This window comes from Protopterus annectens, chromosome 8.part0 (genome assembly GCF_019279795.1).
Source record: "Protopterus annectens isolate FY-2018-M chromosome 8.part0, PAN1.0, whole genome shotgun sequence".
In the NCBI taxonomy this organism is placed as follows: domain Eukaryota; kingdom Metazoa; phylum Chordata; order Ceratodontiformes; family Protopteridae; genus Protopterus; species Protopterus annectens.
Genome location: NC_056741.1, coordinates 1,209,948,577 through 1,209,970,700, shown reverse-complemented (window position 1 = coordinate 1,209,970,700; position 22,124 = coordinate 1,209,948,577). Strand labels below are relative to the sequence as shown.

The following is a 22,124-nucleotide window of genomic DNA, read 5'->3' as shown; positions in this document are numbered from 1 at the left end:
AATTTAGGTATAAACCCTTTTATCAACCACTGGATAGCAAACTGGTTCACTGATAGGACCAGGAGATCAAAATAAGTAAGGCCACTTTCAACAAGAGGCCAGTCACTTAGTGGAGGCCCTCAGGGGGCAGTAATGGGCCTGCTCTTTTTTAGCATCTACTTGTCTGAAATGGAAGCAATGCTGAAGTTTTATGGCTGGCTAGGTTTGCAGATGATTGCAAGCTGGGATTCCCCTGCAGACACTAGCATTATTCAAGAAGATCTATCTCTGACTAATAATGGTGCTAAAGCCACAGTCTTAAACTCACTGTTAAACAAATTGCATAATTGTAGCCTTTGGGAGGTCAACCATCCCAGCAAATTACCATGTTGATAATAAACCCAATGGTCAGGGACTTGGGTATGCACATAGACAGTTGTTTTACCTTTGACCACAATGTGGCCACAGTGGTGAGGAAATCCTTTTATGTTGTGCAACTTATAAGTAAGGGCATGGCATCTAGGTCCAAAGAGATCATTATCCCCCTGTATGCCACACTTATCAGACCAATCACAGAGTACTGTGCTCCCTTTGGTATGTACCTGACAAGTATATTCAGCAACTTGAGCGACCTCACAGGTTCCTTACAAAAAAGATACAAGGCATACCAAACCTGCCTTATGCAAAGCATCTTAAAGCCCTTTCCCTCTACTCAGTCCCCCTACAGACTGAGGGTGATCTATGCCTGGCTTACAAGGCATCCACAAACCCCACACTTATGAATCTTCAGCATATTCGTTAAGTCAAAAAGTACCAGAAATACAAGGTCTAGAGACCTAAATTTTGTCTGTGACTTAAACAGAACATGCTGAAAAGACAGATATGTGTCCCAGAGAGTGCCTCTTCTATGGGACAGGGTTCCTGTCCATGTGACGCTGAGTTCATCTATTACCCAGTTTAAAAGCAACCTAGACCAGTGGATGTGGAATAGGAGATTTACACCGGGCCTGGCACCTATGCCCCTTATGGATAGAGGTAGCGTATCAGTGCCTGGTCCTCAACGTTTCAATGTTCTGTTTGGATACAGGACATCATTATTCTTTCGGGAAAACTTGGCTAGGCTTAGAAATGCCCCCTGGGTCATTAGCCTAGTAACAATCTATGAATCTATACATATCTGGAGTTGAAAATGTATTTTGTCCTAGAAATGAGGCATGCCAACTTTTATATTTGATGATGTGATCCAGAGAAATGGTAGTGTTCAAAAGTCCAGATCAACACAACAATTCTCACTCTTACAGAGAAACAAGTACAAATGTAATATGAGCTCATTACTTGGCTTATGACTGATAATGTTCAGTATCTTTGCCCCATAAGCTTATGACTGTCCTTGACAAACTAACCCTGTAGTTCAGTAACCTGCCTTACAAAATCTTGCAAAGGCTACAGCAGAGAAGCAGAGAGGTAGGATACAACACTGAAGGAAATGACAGTGATGGGGTGCAGAGTGGTAAGTTCATGATTGAGGTTAGAGAATTATTAAACTGATGCAAGTATGTACTTGCATAAAATTAACTTAGCAATGTTACGAATATAGCTGTGAGCCACAATAACTTTCCCAACCGTGTTTCTGTGCAGTTTTATTCACTGAAATGGGGAGGAAATCAAAGTGTAGGAAAATCAAGAAAAGGGGAAGAACAAGCAGACGAAATACACATAAGGGCACAGGGAAGGTTAGTGTGGGAGTGGGGAGGGGAAGAAAGGTATACTTTTTAGGAGACAGGTACCCTTATTTTTCAAGAAGGTTAGATGATAAAGGATGTAAGGGGAAGGCATGGGGTGAAGATATACTACAGAGATGGAAGCAAGGGCACAAAAACATAAAACACAGATAAAGACCAACAGGGGAGGTGCTAATACAAAGAGAAGGGTGTTTGACAATGGATGTACACACATACAGATAGAGGGAGGGCAAATGTGACATGGTGGATCAGGTAAATGAGGGGAGGGACAGAGAGATGACATACAAGGAAGGGGAGTCCCAAAATGGTGAATAGAGTAGGGATACAGTTCCTGATTCCATTTTCTGATCTAGAAACAAGGTGAGGCCAGTCATGACTGTGACTGTTCTCTTCACTGGGCCCTGTTGCAGATAGTGTACTAGGCATTGCAAGGCAGTGGTGCAACTCTGCTAGCAACATTAGCAACCTTTTCACTTGGACATTGCCGGCATTAAACTGTTGTTTCACAAACTCCCCCATCACCTCTTCCATCACTTGCTGGGTGATGATCTGTGACCCCCTGGTGGTGTCTCCAAGAGGAGCAAGAAAACTCCCCTCTGGTGAACAACTTCTAGAGTTCATCAGGGACACCTCAAGGTCACTGTACCAACACAGGACCTTCATCACCTGTGGGAGAGGGGATTGGAGGCTGATGGTGAACTGGCAGGAGACAGACTGGTCTGATGGCAGAATGGGGATGGCTGCCATGCCACTGGCATGGTTATGCTAATGCTGTACAAAACAATAACATAAAAAAATACAAGATGTATAAGAGAAAGACAGTGACAAATGGAGACAGAGAATAATAAGAACATTACTATCCAGTCTGCATCTGATGATCAGTCTTACAGGTACTTACAGATGGACTAAACAGCTGCTACATTTGCCATCATGGCAGTTACGAAACTGCTGACTTGGTACATAAACTCAAATTTCACTCTAGAATGATGCTGTTACAAGAGTATAACAGCAGTGTACTCTTGGCTGGGGGACCCCACAGGCAAAATACTGATGCTGGCTGTAGGAGGCCATGGAGGGTGTGTGTTCAGGTATGCTCCCATTGGTATGTTGCATGGGACAAGGACAAAGACCTGCCATTTGGATTTGGCAGTATGTAGGCAACTTGCCATGCAGATGGTGCCAGTGGAGTGTACCAAAGGCAAACAAGTAGTAGGTGGCAGGACAGACATCCATCAGCATGTGCTTGCCAACCACAATAATAGAGGTTGTTATGCACCAGGCTACAGAACTGTGGTAATGTATCTGCTAGCAATGTAACATTTGGAAGTGACACCTACGTAAGCATATGCTGCTGTGATGCATAATCAAAATAAGATGTATACACATCTTGTTGTATGTTCTCCTGCAGTGTGTCACTGTCCACAGTGCATGACTTTGCCAACAGCCTTGCATGTCAGGCACTGTGTGGCAGTAGGGATGCTATACTGCCAGGCAAGGCTGGGCATCTCTTTGCTAATGTGGAATGCGCGAATGCCTTGAACAGGTAAACTGTGCATGTGGATTGGCAAGGCATCATATGTATACACTCTGTCGGGCTGTATATAGTACTGTTGTGGAAAGGGACCGTTACATACTACAGCAATGATTAATTTAATGCTGTTTTTATATACAGAGCTTATCTATAAGATGACTATAATAATGCTCACCCTGTCCCTGAGAGAAACCCCATTCTCCTCCAGTAAAGGATTTTATTCTCTGCTATCTGCACGAGCTATAAAACAAGAACAATGAATAAGAAGCATCATGAATTAAATGCCATACAAGGGACCATTTAGCTATATGTGGAATAACTGGGTAGTGACCTGCCCTGCATACTTACTGTACATCTTACTTGCACTCCCTCTGACTGCTTCTTCCCATTGGTTAAGAACATTAGAGTGAAGTCTCCTCAGGTCAATACAGTAGTACTGGCACTACTCATGAGTGTGGCTGATGGTAGTAGTAGCTATGATAGGCATCCACTTTATACTAAGGACCCTCATAACAGTCCACCAGCAGGTGATCCTTGTAACCTCTTGTCCAAAAAGTAAAGAAATATTTTGCTTTCATTTGAACACCATCTGGACGCCAGAGGTAGCCCTGTGCCAGTTATGTACATTTGTGCTGTAGACAACCTTCCCTTAGGAAATACTATAAAACAGAACTCCTTCTGTTATCACTAGTGAACAGGTTTTTAATGCTCTCTCTAAGGCCAAGAACACTGCATCAATGGGTCCAGACAATATCCCAGGATGCCTTCTAAATAGCATGAAACATGACCTATCAGGCTGTCCAGAATTGTAATTTAACTGTAGCCCTCTAACAGGCATCATGCCCCACACATACAAAACAGCAACATTCATTCCTCTGCACAAAGGTGGATCATCTACAGACCCAAGAAACTGCAGCCACATACATTTCACTAGTCTTATATGCAAAGCCATGGAAAGAATTGTCATGAAAATGATCAATAATGACATAGGAAACCTCCAGACACTGTACCCAACCCAATTTGTTTTTTCCAAGGGCAGTTCATGCCACCTCAACCTGATCAACCTATTTGAGTAGGTCACCAAAGCAATGGATGAAGGCAAAATGATTCCCACTGCCTACCTTGACCTTGCAAGGCATTTGACACAATACCCCACTTAGGCATTGTTGATAAACTCAAGAGGTTATGTATAAACCCTTATGTCACCTGGTGGATAGACAGCTGGCTCTCAGACAGGACCCAGGAAGTTAGAACTTGGGAGTCCACCTTTACAAAGAGGGCAGTCACAAGCAGAGTCCCTCAATAATTGGCCCTGGGACCATTCCTTTTTGGCATTCACTTTGCTGAAGTCAAGGCCAATGACACTGGTCTCAGGCTGACTACATTTGCAGATTAATGTAAACAATAAGCACTACAGAAGCATTAGATGCAGGACATCCAAATTCCATGAGAGCTTCTTCCGACCACTGAATAACAAACCTATAGCCTAAAGCGCTACAAGGGTAAAACATTTGTGTGCAATATGCAATTGTTGTTTACATAAACTCTCTGAATATCTCACTTCATACATCTCTCCCTGACTAGGAAAACTGTGAACTGTAAGCTTATGGTATATTTTGGTGGTGGGTAAGTTTACATGTGTGCCTCTCATTTACTACAGTACTGTTTTTTGCATATCCTTATATTTCTACAGAGTCTATTCCTGCTACTGTATTTGTTGTGTTTCTAATGTAACTAGAGCTTTCAAATTAGTTTTACTTTATTTAGTTTTTGTATATTTTTTTATTTTTACATTTTTTTTATTAATTTAATCTGTTTTCCTTCTATAAACTGTCATTCATATGGTATGAACCTGAGTATCAAACTTTCGTGCAGTAATACTCACTTATTCCTCTGCGTTGATCTGTATGACAAAGTTTACTTTTACTTTGATTAGGAGAAGTCATAGAATCCCCCTGACACAAATGTTCCCCAGGATGGGATGACACAGACAAATAACTGATGTCACAGCCATGGAATAAAACCGAATAACAAGAAATGCATAATAGTATCCTTCATGAAGTCATCAACCCTGGTAACTATCATATTGACAACACACCCCTAAGCGGTGGCCCAGTAGTCAGGGACTTGGGGACACAAATAGTAATCTAGACTTTGACCATCACATGTCTGCAGTAGTGAGGAGATCATTTTATGTTGTGCAACTTATAAAGAAACGTGTGTTATCTAGGTCCAAGCAACTCATTGTTCCAATGTATTTGGCATTCATCAGATCTGTCATTGACTACACCTTTGGTATGTACCTAACCATGTACATCCAGCAACTGAAATGCTCACAGAGGTTCTTCACTAAAAGAGTACAGGGTGCAAGTATCATGTCCTACACAGACTGCCTCAAGGCCCTATCCTTGTATTTTGTCTCCTACAGGCTGTTGAGTGAAAATCTATGTCTGGCATATAAGGCATTGTCAGTGCCCACCCTGATGGACCTCCTACATATCCGCTAAACAAACAGCATCAGAGTTACCCATTCTAAAGATTTAAACCTTGCCTGTGATATAAATAGGACCTGCTGAAGAGACAGGTATGTATCCCAGAGATGTCCCCGTCTCTGGAACAGGCTCCCCATCCATGTGAAACAGGGTTCCTCCCTAACCCAATTCTAGAGTAGCTTGGACAATTAGATGGGTAACAGGAAATTAATACCTAGTTTAGCACCTATGTCTCTAATGGACACAGACAGCTTGCAGATGGTTCATCACCCAGGCACCCTGCTTGTAAATGTTTCATCTCCCAAGCCCCTGCTTACATTTATTAGGGGTACCAGAACTAGTAAGTTATTTGGGATGCAAGGCTAAGCTTAAAAAGGCCCTCATGGTCATTTGCCTAGTAAACACCTATGAACCCATGAACCCAAGTAGTTAGGAACTATATTAAATGCAGTTTATGATACTGCTGATGTATCTTCCAATGCTGGAGCTACAGGGTCTTTCTTAAGTAGGTACTCTTGCTTGAGAATACAACCTTTACCCATATATGTTAAGTCCAAATTACTGGATGCTTCTATGGATATTTTGGACTTACAACTGCTGCAAATTTTAAAAGCTTGTAGGACAGAGGTAAAATCATGCAAGATTTTAAACAGATTTGTCTTTCTCCTGTACCAAAGTCCCAAAGGAATTATCCTTTTAAGGTTGGTCCTTTTATTTAAAAATAGAGGAGAAACAACACAAAAAGGTAAAACATTTTGCACAAAGAAGTTCCAAGAAAAAATCTGAGCCAGATTTTAAATGCTATAATGGTTCCTTTCCAGAGTAATCTGACAGTTTGTAACTACCTGCCTCAGCCCCCCACCCCTTTCTTATCCCTCCTTCCCACCTTAGCCTATTCCCTCTTTCTTTATCAATCAAACTTTCTCACTCCCTTCCCCTTGTGGAGACTGATAATATCAGACCATGGGTCCTGAACAACATAGAAAAAGGCTACAATCTAATTCAGCTTTTTCCTTCAATCCATTTGGGGATTTTTAAGTGACCACAAACTATGAACATGTTTTCCCATCCTGAAAGAGTTGTTCCATCAGGGAACATTAGAACCATTTCTCATCCACCAGCAGAAAATAATTTTTATTCAAGGCTCCTCTTAGTTCCAAGAAAGAAGAGCTTGTGCTGTAACCCATGAACAGCCTGAGTAGAGCAGTATGAAGACAGTGGCTAGGGCACAAAATCTCAAAACTTTCTTTCGTTTAATTAACGTTCCCTTTGCGTTTCCTTGGTTTCAGTCATTGACTTGCATGTCTAAATAGTTATGCAGATAAGTATCCCATTGAGGATTACTTTTCATTTCTTGTGAAAAAAGTTATATTTTTCTGTGAGAAATACATATTTTAGTCAGAATATTGTGTCTTAGACCAGGGACAAGTATTAGGTGGGTTGAAAGGTTCCTATCTTAATTTCCTCAAGAATCACCTTTAGTCTAGGAGAACAGCAGGATATTAAGGCTAAGCTAACTGGGTGTCAGATACTTTTTTTCAGCAGAGTGATGGACCTTAGTCTCTGCTTCTCAAAAGTTCCCTCTCTGGTCCACAAGAGAAGAAAAAATGGACAGAAGGCTTGGTATATGCTTTGGCCATCAGTGAGTGACTCGGCTGGGGACACATTGGATTCCTTGGACTGTTCATCAGTTTCTCTTGGTCCCTGTGGTTCTGCTCCTTAGGAAGCCACTAAGGACTGAGAGGCAGGCAGGTCATCTGCAGCCATTTGGCTGTCCTCTTTAGCCAAGGGAGAATCATGCTTGCCTGCATCAAAGAAGGGAGCAGGCATTGTTCCTTTATATGGCCACTATGACAAGCTCATTTCCTGGAGAAAAGACTGTTCTTCTGAGTGCTCTTTTTTGGATGAGATCCCCAGTAAAAGGAAGCATAAGTCTCAGCATTTTCCTCACTAGTGTCCTGTCCAGCTAAAGCAGATAGTGATGACTAGCTGGGTTTTGTCACAGGCTTGTTTAAAGCCTTTCATTCATGACAGTCTGGAGATTCCTTCTCTATCAAATTATAATTCTTAGTTTGAGGTTCAGGTATTATGTTTAGACTTTAACTCTCTAATTTTTATTCCAGAGAATGGGGAATCTGAGCCTGAGGAAAGTTTTTCATCAGGTTCCATTGCTGAAGAGTTGTATTTTTCTGACACTATTAACAGGATGAAGGACTTACTTCAGTGGAAACAAAACTGAATAGGATAGTCCTAGCAAAGATATTAGGATTTGCTACAGGCAGGTTTCCCTCAACCTGCAGCTATTCTACCTGTCTAGCCTTAGATGATACCATCATATCAGTCAGCAGTTTGCCTGAGAGTCAGCCAGCTCTCCCCGCCCCAGCAAAAAAAAAAAAAAATAAATATATATATATATATATATATATATATATATATATATAAAACAAATGTTACAAAGTGGCAACTAACTAATTCCATCTGTCAAAGATGGGAAAGCTTTTGACTGGTTTGGGAAGAAAGTACACAACTCCTCCAGTTTGGCCTTTAGAAAAGTAAATTGCCAGGTTCACATGTTTAAGTTTCTGCTGGCTTCCTTTGACAATATGAAAAAAATAATTGCTGCCATCAAAACAAATGCCAATTCTTTATTTTTTTTCTGTCACAGGTAACTAACCATTCTCTAAAATGTTCCTATGACGCTGTTGATGCTGTTTCTTGAGCAACTAGCATAAGGTCAGTTATGAAAAAAATTTGCCTGGCTGCTGTCACAGAATTTACCAGACGATGCAAAAGCTGACTCACAAACGTTCTGTTGAATAAAGTGGTATCATTTTTCCCTTCATCTAGTGAATTGTTTGAAAGATTTGATGAAATGGGTAAGTTAATTTAGGGGGTTACTGAGATTTTTCAATCCTCCATCCATGCTTAAATATAACAGATATTTTTCGTCCAGTATGGGTCCCTTTTATAGGAAGCAGAATAAACAATCCTAGCAAAGCACAGGGAAACAAAATTTCACAAAGCAATGTCACAGATGTTAAAAAGGAAGTCAGGGATCTGATATTGTACAGTTTTCTTCTCATTCAACCTTTGGGACTCAGATCCGATTTGGATCAGGCCTTGGCAACTTCATACCTTTGGATCCATGGATCTGACGCCTACCATACCCATAATTCCCTTGCCACTGTTAAATTACCTCAAGAGTTCATTTGCCACTACAACTGAATGGTCACAGAGGCTCTGAGGTCTTGCTGGATACATGATTTTCAATTTATCTTTAATATCTACAGTATTCCATTTTTTTCTTCTGTTATTTTTTCTCTTCTTCTCAAATATATATATATATATATATATATATATATATATATATAAATTATAGTTATTACAGTCACTGAAGTTCTTTACAGTTTTATAGATATTTTTAGTCTAGTGTATTTTCTGTGATAAGTAAATTTCCTGAATTTACTATTAGTTTTTTTTTGTATTGTTGCTTAATCAATCGTTCTAAAAATGTTGGGTAAAAGTTTTGAAAAGTGTGGTGAGAAATTCCATCCACAGGCCCCCCATTCAATGAGTGTATATTGTTTGAGAGTGGCACACTTGGATTCAATATGGAGCTTGTGCTTCTTTTGGCCATAAACTTCTTCAGAGCATAAGAGACAACCTAATTCTAAAGGGGCTTCTTCCATCTAGTTCAGTGCCCTCAGTGGTTTCTCCAGTTTCCTCAACCCTAAAGGAGAAAGAAAAAGATAACCCACAGCCTAAGTGGGTCTGGTGCCAAAAATGCCTCCTGCCTAAACAACAAGTGCAGCGGAAACTTTACCTTAATACCTCTACAGAGTCAACCACCGAGGGATGCTCTGATCTACAACTGCCTCCAGGTTTCAATTGTTCAGTTCACCCTCATCCAGACCTAAACTCCCTGAAATTAACTGCTTGGTTACTCCAGTTCTAACAATGACCAGGGATGTCACGTTTACAGAAAATGTTCATATTGCTTCTACTTTACAAAATCTAGCACCAGAAGAGTGTATCAAAGCAAATGGAAAAATATTTTCTTTTTTGGGCTATGGGGACAGGTTTGAAACCTTTCTAAACTCCCTTTCCTCTATTCTAAAATTAATGTCTGAACTATTTCAAAAAGGTTCAAGTTTTTCATCAACCAAAGTTCAACTGGCAACCATTTCCAATTTTTAGCCAGGCCATAACGAGACTCCTATAGCTTTGTTAAAGGTTTTTCTAAAGAGAATTTTCTTCTTTGCCCTCTAGTTCGAGATCATGTCCTTCCATGGGACATCATGATGATGCTTCATGCTATCACACAAGCCCCTCTGAACCAGCAGATTCAGTGGATATTACATTTTGACATGGAAAATTATCTTCATAGTGGCAATTACTTTTGTTAAGAAGATTTTAGAACTTCAAGCTCTTTCATGTAAGCTACCTTACTTGTTTTTTTTCATAAGGATAGTGTTTTTCTAGAATTAAATCCATCTTTCATTCCTAAGGTGGCATCCGATTCCAAAATACATCAGACCATCAATTTGTCTGTATACTTTCCAAGATACTCTAACAAAGAAGAATATGCTCTATGCTTACTTAAAGTTCATACACAAGATTTCATTTACATAGAACCAAGAACTTCAGGAAGTCAGGCCAATTATTCATTGCAGTCTGTAAATCTAAGCTGGGGCGAGGAGTTTCCAAGATCACTCTTTCAAGATGGCTATCAAGCTGTATATCCTTTGTTTATGAAAAACTGGGTCTAAAATTCTCTAAAAAAATCTCATTCAACAAGAGCTGTGGCAACTTCACCAGTTTTTCAACACCATTTTTCGATTGATGAGACTTGTGCAGCTGCTACATGGAATACAGCACACACGTTTGTGTGTCACTATAAACTGAATGTACAGTCCAGAGGTTGTTCCTCCTTCGGCTCTGCTGATCTCAGGAATATCCTTCCATAAGTCCACTCAGGAAATAACGTAATTAGTGCTCCTCTCCCAAAGGTGGACTTGGACAAAAATGGACAACATCAGATATGAAAGTTATGTACTTGCCATAATGATAGAGGCATGTTGTTCTATTTTCGCCTGGTTCAACTTCCCTCCCACCAACCCCCTTTCAAATTATCCCTAAAGTTCCTAGAAGAATGAGTTAGCACCTATGGAACTCTACCTGTCTCTAACCTCAACAGATTAGTTAGCATCCTGCCCATTTGGTGTTTTGTCTATCAGTAATTTATTACTAATTAAGTATATTCTTTATTTGGTGTTCTTCACCTTTCATTCCCATTGAATTATTTTTGTCTATCTGTATTTTATTACTAATTAAGTATATTCTTACATGAGGCAAACTTGATCTGAGGTAATCTAACATTGGCAAGGTAATTCTTGGTAGGGGATGAGTGAGAACCCTGGATCCAAAGGCTTGAAGGTGCTGAGGCCAGATCCAAATCGGATCAGAGTCCCAAAGGTTGAAACAGATGAAAGCAGGACAACATGGATCTATTGTTATGGTAAGTAAATATATTTATGGTAAATGTTATGGTAATAAAATAAAATAAAAATAATAAATAAGTACATAAGTTTTTTTTTCTACCAAAAAACAAAGAATCTAAAAAAGCATATTGGCCCATGTTGTTTTTCCACCTCCCCACCCTGGCAACCAAGTAAAGCTTTCCCAAAGTTTAGGTCTTCATCGCTGTCTGTTGCACCAGACAACTTCAGATACTTGGGTTCTGAGAATTATTCAAAAAGGTTACAGCTGGCAGTTCTACCTCCTTTCCAAATGATCCCTCTCCATCAATGCAATCAAATATTCCTGTTTCCTTCTGTCCTAGACCAAATGCTGTCTCAGGGGATTACAGAAACTATTACTCCAGATCAAAACAGGGAAAGGTATTTATACAAGAATGTTTTTTCAGCCAAAGAAAGAGTGAACATGAAGACCGGTATTAGACCTTTTCTTTCTAAACCTTCACATCAAGATCCCGAAATTCAAAATGTAGTCTCTGTTACATCTCATTCCTTATTTCAGCTTTCTTGCACCTCTGGATTTAAAAGATGCTTATCTTTGTATTTCAATTCTTAAGGATTTCAGACCTTTTAAAGATTTTCTGTCTCAAGTTTATATTTTCAGTTCTCTGTTTTACCCTTTGAATTGTACAGGGTTTCAAGAATATTTACAATGTGCCTTACTCTTATAATAGCCCACTGCAGATTACAGGACATTCACATTTTCCATAGTTTGGCAACTGCCTTATATTTGCAGACTCTTCCACAAGTTGTCAGGAATCTCTTGCTTGGGTATGAAACATTTTTCATGGTCTAGGATTTCAGGTGAACCTAGAGAAGTCCCCTCTAAGTCCATCTCACAAAATAGTGTTCCTAGCATAGGTTCATAGATTAGTACTAGGCTAACTACCCTTGTGAGCCATTTTAAGCCTAGCCAATTATCCCTTGTGAGACTCAAACCCCGCACCTTGTGTTTGTAAGGCAAACACCTGAGGCATTAGGCCACACTCCCAACCCCCTTAGATATAACCCTCATGATGAGTTTTCTTCCACAAGGCAAAGTGGAATTTTACAAGGAACAGTTTCTGACATTTTCCAGTAAGACTCTGGCATCAACCAGGGAATTCCTTGGAATTCCAGATTTCATGGCCTCTTCAATTCTAATGATTCCTTTGGCCAAACATATTTATTTACTGACATTTGATTACTTGGAAAGTCTGACTGGGTATAAGCCCATTTTCAGTGGAGGCCTGGGGAGAAAAGTTTCAAATAACTATAAAACATTTTAAGAACAATAATTATACAATCTTCAAAAATAAAATAAAAACGTCTGCAGTTTAAATATTATAACAAATTAAAAATAATATAAAAACATTGGTTAAGAATTGATACAAGGTATATGACAATCATTTGATATCAGAGAAATTTTAGACTGCAGAGAAATTAATGGTAAGTTAGTCTAACACAAAAGAATTGCAATATGAAGTGAGGGAAAAACAGTCTTATGGTATATTTAGAGAAGAATTCAGGGAAGAGAATTTAGATAGCAGTAAGGAAGCAAGTGAAAAACGGAGAGCAAGGAGGTATAAGGAATGAAAAGGTACTTGTTCACATTTAGGTTTATCCTATTTTTTGCAAGAACAGAATCCGATTTTAGCAAGGAATCCTTTCAGAGTGGTTTTGAAAGATGGGAGGGAAGGTAGAGACCTGCTGGATTACAGGTAAGAAGTTCTAGGCATTAACAACCTTGTACAAGTATAGACAATGCCCAGCATATTTTCTAGGTTTGTAGACAGACAGGAACTTTTGGTCACTGGATTGCAATGACCGACTGGGAACATAGTTCTGCAGAATGTTTTTTAGTGCTGGACAGGCAGATGAATGCTGGATAATTTTATAGGTGGTAAGACGTTGTGTACATGTCAGTTTACTTGGCAGTTCTAACCAATTTAGGCATTTTGGTTCTATACAGTGGTGGGTTCTGAAAGGGGCATGTGCTGCAAATTTAACAACTTTTTTATAGCATTGTTCAAGTTTTAATTTCTGTGAAGCCTGGAGATTAGAAGGAATGGGAACGCCATAAAAAGTGGGGAGGAGATTATTGGCAAGTGTAGTTTTAGTTGTGTAGTGAGAAAAGTTTTTGGCTCTGAAAAGCATCCCTAGTTTTTCTTATGTAATTTTGTATATGCAGGTCGAATGTAAGATTATCATTCAATATCACCCCTAATAGTTTGCTATGAGAAGTGACTTAAATGGTTGTATTATCAAGAGAGAGGAATTTAAATTTAGTTTTTTCATGAGAGAGGGATTGGTGGGGGAGTAGTAGTTTGGTCTTTTTTGGGTTGAGCATGAGTTGCGATTTATGAAGCTATGTTTCAGTGTCTGTTAAAGCTTCCTGAGTAATTTTCTGAAGGTGTACCATGTTGTCAAATGTGCAAATGACAGTGTAGTCATTTGTATATTGTATTACGGTAGCTTGTTGTGTGGAAGAACAGAGGGTGTTAGTGAAAATGTTAAAAAGGAAAGGACCAAGGATAGAGCCTTTTGGTACACCGGTGGTGAAAGAGGTAAGGAGAAAGTATGGCGTGCCCTTTTATTGACTGATACCAACTGGTCAGGTAGCTTTTGTACCACAGAAGGGTGGGCTGAGAGAAACCCAGTAATAACAACTAAAGTAGGAGTTTGCTGTGATAAACTGTGTCAAACGCTTTAGACAAGTCTAGAAATAAGGAAGAGACTAGTCTGCCATTATCTCTATCTTTACTGACATATCTATATAGGTTGGAAAGGGTCCAAAGGTCCCAAATGACTGAATGAGGGTCCGAATAGAGAGATGAAAAGTCAGCAAGCAAAGGAGAGAGAAGTAGTGCTAAAATTGAATTCATCCTCGGTGACTACCTTCACGAGGCAGACCCTGTTTATACAAAATCTCACCAAGGAGACACTGATATATAGACTGTACTTACATAGCATATATCATGGGCAGAAATAGGTTAAAAACTAAAAAACAAATAGCTGGGTGCACAAGACCCAGGATAAAAAAGTGCCCAATCCTGGTAGGCACACTGGTGTCAGGAATAGAAAAGATGGCAGTATAGAATCCTCAAAATATGGAAACATTCCTACAATGGGGCCAGGCTAGGCCCAGGGGTAGGATGGTCCCCCTGTTGTAAAAAGAAGTAGCATTCCACAAAAATCACAAAAAGTGATAGGCCAAAGAAGAGCCATAAAGACAATAAAGTGGACTATTGAGGATAAGAAAGAAATTATGGATTGTTACTATTATGCAAAAAGCCCAGAATTTCCAGGCACAAGATATACAAAACAATTAAGAGAGAAATTAGAGGAAAGAAAAATAGTTCCAGAAGAAAAACTGTCAGAAGCTTCAAATGAAAATTTATGTTCATTGATAAATCAGATTTGTGAAAAACATGATATAGATCAAGAAACCTTGACCTATTTGGAAAAAGAAGCATCTGAGGAAGTGCAAAAAATAAACAACAAAACCAAGAGATATTTGAAAAGTATAAAAAAGAAATATGGACATGAAAAAGAAAGAGAGATTTGATATGGTGCAACATTTATGCAAAGGAGAAAGCCAAATTAATCAATGTGAAGAAGGCAGCCCCAAAGATATTCGAAGAGAAATACAGGCAAAAGAATACAGACATGGACAACTTTACAATACAAAAAATAAGAAGACAAAGAGGAAAAGTAGAAAAGGAGATTAATAATGGAGAAGTTAAATAAACAGAAACTGAGGTCATGGAGTACCTGCAAAGTGAAGGATTCAGTGTAAAACAATCTAATTCAGAAAGCACCACAACAGGATAGATTAATGGATATCCAAATTAAGGGGAAGTCAGTGGAACAGGAAGCAATTGGTCAGGTGCCATATGAAGATAATTTGGAGAATTCCACAGGAAACCGGTTTAAACATTCACGTGAAGCTAGACAGCAAGGGAAGGAACAGTAAACTGTGGAAACTCTGATGGAGTGATAGGCCAGTAAGTTCCCATATGATAGAGTAACGGATGGCATGGGATGAAGTTGAAGAGAATGTGTCATAGGAAGGTGCTATAGAATCTTTTACAGAATACCCGCAGGAATTGGAAAACAAGGGATGTGCCCTTAGTTTGGAAGAAAATGAGCTAAGAGAAGAGTTGCTGGATTTAATAGACACAGACAGATATATCAAGATCAATGAAAGAAATAGACTGCAGAAGGTTAATAAAACCCCAAAAAGTCAGAACTTTGATAAAACAAATGAACACACTAATTAGGACTGTTCACAGAGTCCCGTATGATATAACAGAAGTAAACCGGATATATTACTGTGCAGTTAAGTTAATAACTGATAAAGTTCTACCACAAGAACACTGGGTCGTGAGGGAGAGGAAGGGAAGAAATCGAATACCATCATGGAAATATCGAACAGAGAAAACTATAAAGCAGTTAAGACAAGAAGTGTCATTGTTAGAAAATTATAGAAGAGGGAACAGATAACAAAAATACATAGAAGAATAGACGTGATAAAAGCAATGCACAGTATTAGAAAAGGCCAGGATCTATAATGCACTATTGAAAATAAACTAAAAATTTCAGCACATGAGGAAAGACTTAGAAGATATGAAAATAAATATAAAGAAAAGTACAAAATAAGCAATTTATTGATGATCCAAAAAGATTTATAGAAAATTGGGAAATAAGATAAAAGGAACTGAGACTGCCAAAAAAAGAAGAAATGGATACATTTTGGAGAAGTATCTATGAAGATCCTGTGGAGCATAACAAATATGCTAAATGGATAGAAGTTAAAGAAAGAATAAGAGGTTCAAAGATAGTGGATATGAAATGGGATGAAGTAACAGCCAGATAGCTTGAAACAAAGTTAAGAAAAGCCTCTAATTGGAAAACCCCAGGCCCAGATGCAGTACCTAATTTTTGGTTGAAAGTATTAACATCTTTGCACGAAGACTTAGCCATGAGTAAGAACTGTTTATATGCACACCCCGGACAGACACCAATCTGGTTAACAACAGGAAAAATAATGCTCCTACTTAAGAGTGAACCTGCAAGCTACCCTAAAAATTATAGACCAATAACTTGCCTTCTGACGACGTATAAACTATACACTGGAATTGATGCTGACAGAGTTTATAGCCAATTAGAAGAAAACTCAATTATGGCAGTAGAACAAAAGGACAATAAAAGAAAGTCATATGGAACAAAGGATCATTTGTTGTTAAATAAAGTCATAGTGGAAAACTGTAAAAAGGGGAAGAATCTAAGTATGGCATGGATTGACTACAAAAAAGCATTTGATAGTATCCCACAGTCATGGATAAAAGAGTGCTTAAAAATGTATAAGATACACCCCACACTGATCGACTACATTACACTGACCATGAAACAGTGACAGACCACTTTGCAATTAAGCCATGATAAAGGACAAATTATTATCCCAGGGATAAAAATTCAAAGGGGGATATTCCAGGGTGACTTTGTCACTGCTGCTATTCTGTCTTGCCCTTAACCCATTAAGCGGTCTACTTAACAGTTTAGGACATGGCTATAATTTGGTTCCTAGAAAACAACAAAGTGTAAAGGCCTCTCATCTTCTCTTTGTCGATGATTTAAAACTGTATAGCTCATCAGGTGAGGAACTGAAAGCACAACTGCAAGTTTTCAAACTTTTTCAGATGATATAAGAATATCATTTGGACTTGATAAATGTGCAAAAGCAACCTTTAAAGCAGGAAAACTGCAACGTTAGGAATCAGGTTGGGTGGCCCGAAAAAGTGTTGGATAGGTTGGACAGGAGAATAAGAAGGATGCTTCATGCTCACCAAATGATTTATAAAAATCAGTGCATACCAAGATTATATATTCCTTTTTCCAAAGAAGGGATGGGCCTCCTTGAAATTGATTACATGTATACATCTGCAATTGTGGGACTCCACACATCTGCTGACCTCACAAGACCCAAACATAGTAAAGGTTTTGAAACATGAGGAGAATAAATCTAAGATAACTTCTCTACTTAATTTAGCAGAAGCATATCGGCAGCAAGCAGGAATGGAAATCAAACCAGAAGTGGATAAAAATCAGGCAGCAACTGAATGTGCCAAAAAACAAAAGAAAGAATATAAGGTGAAGGACCAGATGAGAAGGTAAGAAAAGTGGAAAAAGCATATGGTTGCAAGTATAGAAAACTTCTGGAAGAACCTCATGTTGATCAGGAATGAACGCAGGAATGGTTAAGAAAAGACAAATTCAAACCAAGAGATGAAAGGTTAATATTGGCAGCCCAAGATAGTGGGCTATGTACACATTGGTTTACAAAGTCCACTGACATGTGGGAGAAACAGACAAATGTAGGTTTTGTAAAACCAAATTGATAACAATTGCACACCTTGTTGCAGGCTGCGACGTACTAATGGCAGAAGGACTGTATACTGAGAGGCATAATAATGTGGCAAGATTGTTGCACTGGGGATTGTGCAAACATGGTATTGAAGTGGCTGAAAAACACTGGAAACATGAGCCACAAAGCACAAAGCATCATAGAAAATGATGACGTTTATATCACATGGGACCATCATTACCAACAGTTCAAAAGACAGATGCTAGAAAACCGGATATAGTGGTTCAAGAAAAGAAGACAATGAAATTGCCACACCCAGTGACTACAGTGTCTTGCATACAGAGACATAAAGTCATAAAATATCAGGATCTGCAGACAGAAACTAAAGCCATGTGGAAGAAAGATACCCAGACAGTTCCAATAGTAGTAGGAGCAACGGGTCTTATAAAAAAGAATCTACAATCATATTTAGATATGTTACCAATCCATGTAAATCCATATGAATTGCAGAAGTCGTCATTACTGGGCACATTCCGGGTGCTCTGAAGAGCACTTTTGGCTGACATCAAAGATTGAAATAATAAACACCACCAAGCAGTAAACGGAGATGGTAAATCGTCACCAAGAGCCGAGGTTCACAAAGACTGCAGTCCGGTCCTTTTAGTTAAAACACTTTATTCAAATGAATTAACGCCTTACAGTCAACAACACCCACTGCGTTTTCGTCCACTTCCTTGACTTCCTCAGAAACAATTGACTAGCCAGTTGAGTTACATTTATATATCATCAATCATCAATCAATTTTACAATCAATCATGCTCATTTGTACATTTAAAGAACTAGAGACATCTTTACTACAAATCCATTGTAAAACACTAGATAAATAAATAAATGACTGTTAAGCTAATATGGAGGTAAAATATTTTAAAAGACTATTAAAAAATCTATTAAAAAATTGTTAAAACATGTTAGTGAATGAACATCCATGAATATTATTCAGAATAAAAAGATTGTTGGAATAAAAAATGAATAAAAAATACATTTTATGAAGCATAACCATTTGTATGTACAACAGGAAAGGTCAATTCATTATATAAAATATAAAATATGATGTCAAAGTATCTGTTAAATAATGGGTTACGTATTATAAAATACTTATACATATAATTTTATTAAAAAGGAAGGAATATAAAAATGTATAAATATTAAAATTGATCGTAAAGAATGTGGACCTTGAAACATTAGATATCTCCTTACAGGTATGTATGGGTTTTTTTAAAAAATATTGCTCTTTATTATGGGGACCTCTGGTGGCCCATAATGGTAAATACATCTTATACCATTTTACAATTTGGCTGCTCTCAATTTTAACAAGGGCTTGATGGATATATGTTCATTGAGCCCTGGATATTTATCCGCACTTAAAGTTACTTGCCACCATAATTCCCTGTACTCGATTGTAGTCTCCCATGGTCCTCCTCGAATATCCTGCTTAATCTGTTCAATTACCATAAACTTAAACTTGTACTCCTTACATGTTTTGCTATGTTTATATAATGCATTACTTTCTTTCATGGTATTTATATCATATGTATGCTCGTAAATCCTTTTCCTTAGAGCTCTTTCAGATTTACCGACGTAGAAAGCACCACATTTTTCACAATATGCAAGGTAAACTATACCTTTAGTGTCACAATTAAAAAAATCTTTACTAATTATCTTTTTGTTCCTACTTGCAATATTGTGCCCTTCACCATTTGTTACATAGCAGCATTGGTTGCAGTGTCCACATTTATACGTACCCTTCTTATTCATTCTTTGGTTATTATTGCTTTTCTTACTTTCCAAAATGTTGCCAATATTTCTGGAGTTTCTGTAAATAATTTTCTTAGGAATGTTCCCTATACTCTCAATGTCTGTAAATGTTAGAAATTTGTCCCATTCTTTGAAAAAATTTTTACTGATGGTATTGTTGATGCCATTGTACTCCAAACTTAGAGCCTGGGAAAACTCTGTAGGGGCCACATTTTTTTGATTGTTATTTTTATTTTGGTTATTTTCATTAATCATTGTTTCCCCACCACAAGCACCTCTATTCTGGCCTTTATAGATAGGTGCAAACCTATTTTTCCTTCCTTCTACCACTTCTTTGGTTATAAGTTGAACAAAATTATTAGGATAGCCTCTCTCTGTGAACATTTTGCCTAACAATTCACATTCAACTTCAAAATCCTTGTCTAAACTAGTCATTCGGCTACCTCTGACTAACTGCCCCTTTATGATATTCCTCTTGCAATGTTTTGGATGAGAACTTTGGAAATGTAGGAAGGAGTTGCAATAAGTTGGTTTTCTAAAGACCCTAGTTGCATATCCTCCTTCCCATTTGTATAATTCTACATCCAGATAAATCAAATTATTTGGGGAGCAATTGTGTGTGAAACTTAAAAAGCTGGTGGTACCATTAATATAGGTTAGAAAATCTTTTAGCCTCTCTCTTCCAGCAGTCCACAGGATCACTATATCGTCCAAATATCTCCTATATAAGATCCAAGTGTTTTAACTAAAAGGACCGGACTGCAGTCTTTGTGAACCTCGGCTCTTGGTGACGATTTACCATCTCCGTTTACTGCTTAGTGGTGTTTGCTGATTATCAGTTCAGTTGCAGTTCCTGTTTTTTGGTTCGTTTGTGGTTTGGGAGGAGCGAGATGGATTCTTCGCCTACCGCAGAGCTACGTGGTTCCGAGGAAGTTGGTGAAACGCGCAAACTCATTGGTCAGCTCACCGAGCTAATCAACATTCTCACACCACTTTGTTCGGTCTTTGTGGAAAAGAACGCTCAACGGAGCCACAATTTGGATACTAGCCATGAAGGAAATGTTCGTAAAGATGGTAGACAACAGGGTGAGCTTATTGATCGTCTCGATGGGATCGGCAGCCTTGGAACTACATCCTTCAACCCCTCTACCACACCGCGGTTGTTACATATGGATAATACCGGAAGGCGAGATAGAGAACATGAGGGAAATGGCTATGGACAATTTGCGGAAGGAACAGGTACTGTTTTTGTTGATGGGGCATCCAACATAGCCCAAGATACTACTGACTGGTTGCGTTCTAAACCTGCTGTGATTTTTCGTAGTAACGGCAATAACAATGGGACTAATGTGCTTGATGGGTCCTACAAGTATAAGTTACAGAATCTAAGCAATTTAATGTTTAAATATAGATCTTTAATAATTGAAAATGAGTATTTGAAGGAGTGCTTAGATAAAGAGATAGTGCCGAAAGGCCTACGTGTTTTTAAATTTCCCAATAATGTTGTACATGAATCTGATTACTATAAAGATTTAGTGAACATTTTTAATAATTGTGGACTTGAAGTGCTCAAATTAATTATCAGGGAAAATGTAAGAGTACAAGAATGTATACTGAAGGATATAGAGATGTTGGATAAATACATCAAACAGGATTTGATGTTTAGTTTACATGAAGAAAGGGCTAAGTATTATGACCTAAGAAAAAATATTGACCATAGGTGTAATGACCTCATTCAAAGGAAAATAAAAAAGTTAGAAAGGGATATTCATGAATACAACTTACATATCAGTTATCCAAAGCCACGGAGTTATATTAATAGTTATTATGGGAATGGTGGTAATAGACTCAATGAAAATAATGAAGAGTCCGAAGTTAATGAGCTTGGCATGGATAATGAACATTTTGGGGTGGTTGAAAGGGACTATGATGAGGAATACCCACCCTTACGTAGATCTGAAAGATTGCTTAACAAACAAGGACAGTCCAATGGAAATTTTCAATGGAGGGGAGGAAGAAGGGGGAGAGGGAGATTTTAATAGTCCCCTGCCCAGACCTCCCTGGTGAATCCGACAGTATTATAGTAGATCAAAAATGTCACACCTATAATAATTTCAGTATCCACAACTTCAGTAATATTAAGTTGGAGAAGGAACATTTTGCTCTTTTTTCGAAAGGCTTAAAATTCATTCCCAATCATAAGGGGGACATTGCTAAGAGTTTGTTAGATATTAAATTATTTCTAAGGAAGGTGAACTTCAAAATTATGTGGCCTCATAGCAAAAGTGACGGAGGTGAAGTGTTAAAAAAGAAAAGCATATATAACCCTCCCCTGCATCCGCAAATCAAGAATTTTGAGAGGGTGGTAGAAAGCGAAATCAGGAAGCACAGTGATGGGAATTCATGGCACACCAACATTTCTAAAAGAGAAAAAGAATTGTTGTATGAAATAAGGAATAGACAAGATGTAAGAGTCATGAAACCTGATAAAGGTGGAGGGATCATCCTCATGGATTATATTTTATATGACAGTAAAATATACACATTGTTATGGGATAAAGAGAGATATGATATTGTCTCCAAGAACGAGATTAATATAGCCTATCATAGAATAGACACAGCACTATACGATATGTTGCATGAAGGTTTAATAAACCCTAGTAGTTACAATTTCTTGAAAGT

General features: G+C 38.3%; 1 protein-coding gene across 1 annotated transcript in view; it reads right to left on the bottom strand.

The window, feature by feature from the left end:
• Positions 1-22,124, bottom strand: part of LOC122809314 (guanylate-binding protein 1-like) — a 459,719-nt gene that overhangs the window by 27,973 nt on the left and 409,622 nt on the right. The gene's annotated exons all lie outside the window — the stretch shown is intronic.